Raw genomic sequence first — 6,000 nt, 5'->3', positions numbered from 1 at the left:
AAGCGAAGGGAAGAGGTGAAAGGAGGCGAGAACATGGATGCGAGAAGGAATACAACGTGGCTGTGTGTTTATGCATGATCAGGGGTGTATTGAGCAAAATGGCGCCGGAGGAGATGGCCGCCGTTTTATGGTCTCCTAACCAATTGTGCTATTATGTGGGGGGTTTTAGCGATATTTGTAAATGATTTTGTACATAATGTTTCTGCAACCGTATCTTACGGAAGGAAAGAGCTTCTGGATATCAGGACAGTGATCACTCACCTCGGAATAGACAAAGATTTCTTCAACAACAACAACAGCAGCAAGCAGGACTCACACGATTTTCTCCATACACCCCACAGGGCAGACATCCCAATTATTTGCAAAAGGAAGCGACACAGAGGACGAAGAGCCGGATGCCTCATCCGGACCCACAGAAGACATCTAGGAAAGCTGCCGTTACCGTTGTCACGGCTGTTGAAAGAACTGGACCAAGGTGCAGTGTGGTGACTGTACATATTCCCTTTTTATTTAGGATGACGCCGACAAAAACAATAAACACTCCAAAAACCAACCGTGAAGCTTAAGGCAATAGTGCCAACAAACAAAGACAACTTCCCACACAGAAAGGAGGGAAAGGGCTACCTAAGTATGGTTCCCAATCAGAGACAACGATAGACAGCTGTCCCTGATTGAGAACCATACCAGGCCAAAACATAGAAATCATAGAAAAATCATAGAAAACAAAACATAGAATGCCCACCCCAAATCACACCAAGACCAAACCAAATAAAGACATTAAAAGGCTCTCTACGGTCAGGGCGTGACAGTACCCCCCTCCCCCCCAAAGGTGCAGACTCCGGCCGCAAAACCTGAACCTATAGGGGAATGTCTGAGTGGGCATCCATCCGTGGTGGCGGCTCAGGTGCGGGACGCAGACCCCGCTCCACCACTGGCTCACCCCACTTTGGTGGCACCTCTGGTGCGGGGACCCTCGTTTCCGACACCGGACTAGGGACCCTTGTACCGGGCCCTGGACTAGGGACCCTCGTAGCGGGCCCTGGACTGGGGACCCTCGTAGCGGGCCCCGGACTGGGCGTCCTCGAAGCGGGCCCCGGACTGGGCGCTGTGTCTGGAGGCTCCGGACTGGAGGCCGTCTCTGGAGGCTCCGGATAGGCCGTCTCTGGAGGCTCCGGACTGGAGGCCGTCTCTGAAGGCTCCGGACTGGAGGCCGTCTCTGAAGGCTCCGGACTGGAGGCCGTCTCTGAAGGCTCCGGACTGGAGGCCGTCTCTGGAGGCTCCGGACTGGAGGCCGTCTCTGGAGGCTCCGGACTGGAGGCCGTCTCTGGAGGCTCCGGACTGGAGGCCGTCTCTGGAGGCTCCGGACTGGAGGCCGTCTCTGGAGGCTCCGGACTGGAGGCCGTCTTGGAGGCTCCGGGCTGGAGACCGTCTCTGGAGGCTCCGGGCTGGAGGCTGTCTCTGGAGGCTCCTGGCTGGAGACTGTCTCTGGAGTGGAGAGACACACAGGAGGCCTGGCCTGGGAGCAGGCACAGGACTCACCAGCCTGGGGAGACATAAAGGAGGCTTCCTCCTTGGCCGAGGTACCGGATACACTGGGCCGTGGAGCTGGCACAACCCGTTCTGGCTGGATGCCCACTTCCACCCGGCAAATGCGGGACTCTGGCACAGAGCACATCGGCCTGTGAATGCTCAACCGAGACACAGTGCGCATCACCCCATAGCACGGGCCTGCCCAGTCACATGCTCACCACGGTAAGCACGGGGAGTTGGCTCAGGTCTGATTCCTGACTCTGCCACACTCCCTGTGTGCCCCTCCCCAAATAATTGGGGGGGCTGCCTCTCGGGCTTTCTTGCTAGCCGTGTTCCCTCATAACGCTGCCGCTCTGCCTTCACTGCCTCCAGTTCCTCCCTTGGATGGCGATACTCGCCAGCCTGCCTCCAGGGTCCCTTACCATCCAGGATCTCTTCCCATGTCCAGGAGTCCTCTCTACCATGCTGCGTGGTCCTTTGCTGGTGGGAAGTTCTGTCATCACGGACTTTGTCACCCTTGGCCATGTCCTTAAACTTCACATTCTCTTTTGCAGACATGGTCCTCCACCACTCTGAGCATTTCTTTGAGAACTCTGAAAAAGTTTTTCTTGTGTTCTTCCCGGCACGTCGCAACAAAGAATGCATAGGAAGAAGTCTTTCCCTTCGGCTTATTAGGATCTTTACCCAGCATGGCTGCTATATTCTATTATCCAGCCACACAAATACAATGAGTGCCAACAAACAGACAACTTCCCACACAGAAAGGAGGGAAAAGGGCTACCTAAGTATGGTTCCCAATCAGAGACAATGATAGACAGCTGTCCCTGATTGAGAACCATACCCGGCCAAAACATAGAAACACAAAATCATATAAAATGAAACATAGAATGCCCACCCCAAATCACACCCTGACCAAACCAAACAGAGACATTAAAAGGCTCTCTATGGTCAGGACGTGACAACCGTCAATATTACTCGCAAACGTGCAATCATTGGACAATAAACTAGACGAGGTAAGATCATGAATATCCTACCAACGGGACATCAAAAACGGTATTATCCTATGCTTCACGGAATTGTGGCTGAATGATGACATGGATATTCAGCTACCGGGATACACGCTGCACCGGCAGGATAGAACAGCACACTCCGGTAAGACGAGGGAGGGGGTCTGTGCATATTTGTAAACAACAGCTGGTGCACGAAATCTAAGGAAGCCTCTAGATTTTGCTCGCCTGAAGTAGAGTATATTGTGATAAACTGCTGGCCACACTACTTGCCTAGAGAGTTCTGAGCTATACTTTTCGTGGCTGTTTATTTACCACCACAGGCAGATGCTGGCACTAAGACTGCACTCAGTCAGCTGTATAAGGAAATAAGCAAACAGGAAACCACTCACCCAGAGGAGGTGCTCCTAGTGGCCGGAGACTTTAATGCGGGGAAACTTAAATCAGTTCTACCAAATCTCTATCAACATGTTAAATGTGCAACCAGAGGGAAAACAATTCTAGATCACCTGTACTCCACACACAGAGAGACGTACAAAGCTCTCCCTCGCCCTCCATTTGGTAAATCCAACCACAACTCTATCCTCCTGATTCCTGCTAACAAGCAAAAATTAAAGCAGGAAGCACCAGTGACTCGGTCTATAAAAAAAATGGTCAGATGAAGCAGATGCTACACCACAGGACTGCTTTGCTATCACAGACTGGAACATGTTCCGGGATTCTTCCGATGACATTGAGGAATACACCACATCAGTCACTGGCTTTATCAATAAGTGCATTGAAGACGTCGTCCCCACAGTGACTGTACGTACATACCCCAACCAGAAGCCATGGATTACAGGCAACAGTCGCACTGAGCTAAAGGGTAGAACTGCCGCTTTCAAGGTGCGGGACTCTAACCCGGAAGCTTACAAGAAATCCCACTATACCCTGTGACAAACCATCAAACAGGCAAAGCATCAATACAGGGCTAAGATTGAATCATACTACACCGGCTCTGATGCTCATCGGATGTGGCAGGGCTTGCAAACTATTACAGACTACAAAGGGAAGCACAGCCGCGAGCTGCCCAGTGACAAAAGCCTACCAGACGAGCTAAATCACTTCTATGCTCGCTTCGAGGCAAGCAACACTGGGGCATGCATGAGAGCATCAGCTGTTCCGGACGACTGTGTGATCACGCTCTCCGTAGCCGACATGAGTAAGACCTTTAAACAGATCAACATACACAAGGCTGCGGGGCCAGACGGATTACCAGGACATGTGCTCCGGGCATGTGCTGACCAACTGGCAGGTGTCTTCACTGACATCTTCAACATGTCCCTGATTGAGTCTGTAATACCAACATGCTTCAAGCAGACCACCATAGTCCCTGTGCCCAAGAACACAAAGGCAACCTGCCTAAATGACTACAGACCCGTAGCACTCACGTCCATAGCCATGAAGTGCTTTGAAAGGCTGGTAATGGCTCACATCAACACCATCATCCCAGAAACCCAAGACCCACTCCAATTTGCATACCGCCCAAACAGATCCACAGATGATGCAATCTCTATTGCACTCCACACTGCCCTTTCCCACCTGGACAAAAGGAACACCTACAGTGCCTTGCGAAAGTATTCGGCCCCCTTGAACTTTGCGACCTTTTGCCACATTTCAGGCTTCAAACATAAAGATATAAAACTGTATTTTTTTGTGAAGAATCAACAAGTGGGACACAATCATGAAGTGGAACAACATTTATTGGATATTTCAAACTTTTTTAACAAATCAAAAACGGAAAAATTGGGCGTGCAAAATTATTCAGCCCCCTTAAGTTAATACTTTGTAGCGCCACCTTTTGCTGTGATTACAGCTGTAAGTCGCTTGGGGTATGTATCTATCAGTTTTGCACATCGAGAGACTGACATTTTTTCCCATTCCTCCTTGCAAAACAGCTCGAGCTCAGTGAGGTTGGATGGAGAGCATTTGTGAACAGCCGTTTTCAGTTCTTTCCACAGATTCTCGATTGGATTCAGGTCTGGACTTTGACTTGGCCATTCTAACACCTGGATATGTTTATTTTTGAACCATTCCATTGTAGATTTTGCTTTATGTTTTGGATCATTGTCTTGTTGGAAGACAAATCTCCGTCCCAGTCTCAGGTCTTTTGCAGACTCCATCAGGTTTTCTTCCAGAATGGTCCTGTATTTGGCTCCATCCATCTTCCCATCAATTTGAACCATCTTCCCTGTCCCTGCTGAAGAAAAGCAGGCCCAAACCATGATGCTGCCACCACCATGTTTGACAGTGGGGATGTTGTGTTCAGTGTGATGAGCTGTGTTGCTTTTACGCCAAACATAACGTTTTGCATTGTTGCCAAAAAGTTCAATTTTGGTTTCATCTGACCAGAGCACCTTCTTCCACATGTTTGGTGTGTCTCCCAGGTGGCTTGTGGAAAACTTTAAACAACACTTTTTATGGATATCTTTAAGAAATGGCTTTCTTCTTGCCACTCTTCCATAAAGGACAGATTTGTGCAATATACGACTGATTGTTGTCCTATGGACAGAGTCTCCCACCTCAGCTGTAGATCTCTGCAGTTCATCCAGAGTGATCATGGGCCTCTTGGCTGCATCTCTGATCAGTCTTCTCCTTGTATGAGCTGAAAGTTTAGAGGGACGGCCAGGTCTTGGTAGATTTGCAGTGGTCTGATACTCCTTCCATTTCAATATTATCGCTTGTACAGTGCTCCTTGGGATGTTTAAAGCTTGGGAAATCTTTTTGTATCCAAATCCGGCTTTAAACTTCTTCACAACAGTATCTCAGACCTGCCTGGTGTGTTCCTTGTTCTTCATGATGCTCTCTGCGCTTTTAACGGACCTCTGAGACTATCACAGTGCAGGTGCATTTATACGGAGACTTGATTACACACAGGTGGATTGTATTTATCATCATTAGTCATTTAGGTCAACATTGGATCATTCAGAGATCCTCACTGAACTTCTGGAGAGAGTTTGCTACACTGAAAGTAAAGGGGCTGAATAATTTTGCACGCCCAATTTTTCAGTTTTTGATTTGTTAAAAAGGTTTGAAATATCCAATAAATGTCGTTCCACTTCATGATTGTGTCCCACTTGTTGCTGATTCTTCACAAAAAAAGACAAAAAAAAAAAAAAGTTTTATATCTTTATGTTTGAAGCCTGAAATGTGGCAAAAGGTCGCAAAGTTCAAGGGGGCCGAATACTTTCGCAAGGCACTGTATGTGAGAATGCTGTTTATTGACTACAGCTCAACGTTCAACACTATAGTACCCTCAAAGCTCATCACCAAGCTAAGGATCCTGGGACTAAACACCTCCCTCTGCAACTGGATCCTGGACGGGCTGTAGGGGAGCAGGTTGAGAGCTTCAAATTCATTGGTGTCCACATCAACAACAAACTAGATTGGTCCAAACACACCAAGACAGTCGTGAAGAGGGCAT

Source organism: Oncorhynchus mykiss, chromosome 17 (assembly GCF_013265735.2).
Source record: "Oncorhynchus mykiss isolate Arlee chromosome 17, USDA_OmykA_1.1, whole genome shotgun sequence".
Classification (NCBI taxonomy): Eukaryota; Metazoa; Chordata; class Actinopteri; order Salmoniformes; family Salmonidae; genus Oncorhynchus; species Oncorhynchus mykiss.
Note: the sequence above shows the minus strand (reverse complement) of the source record.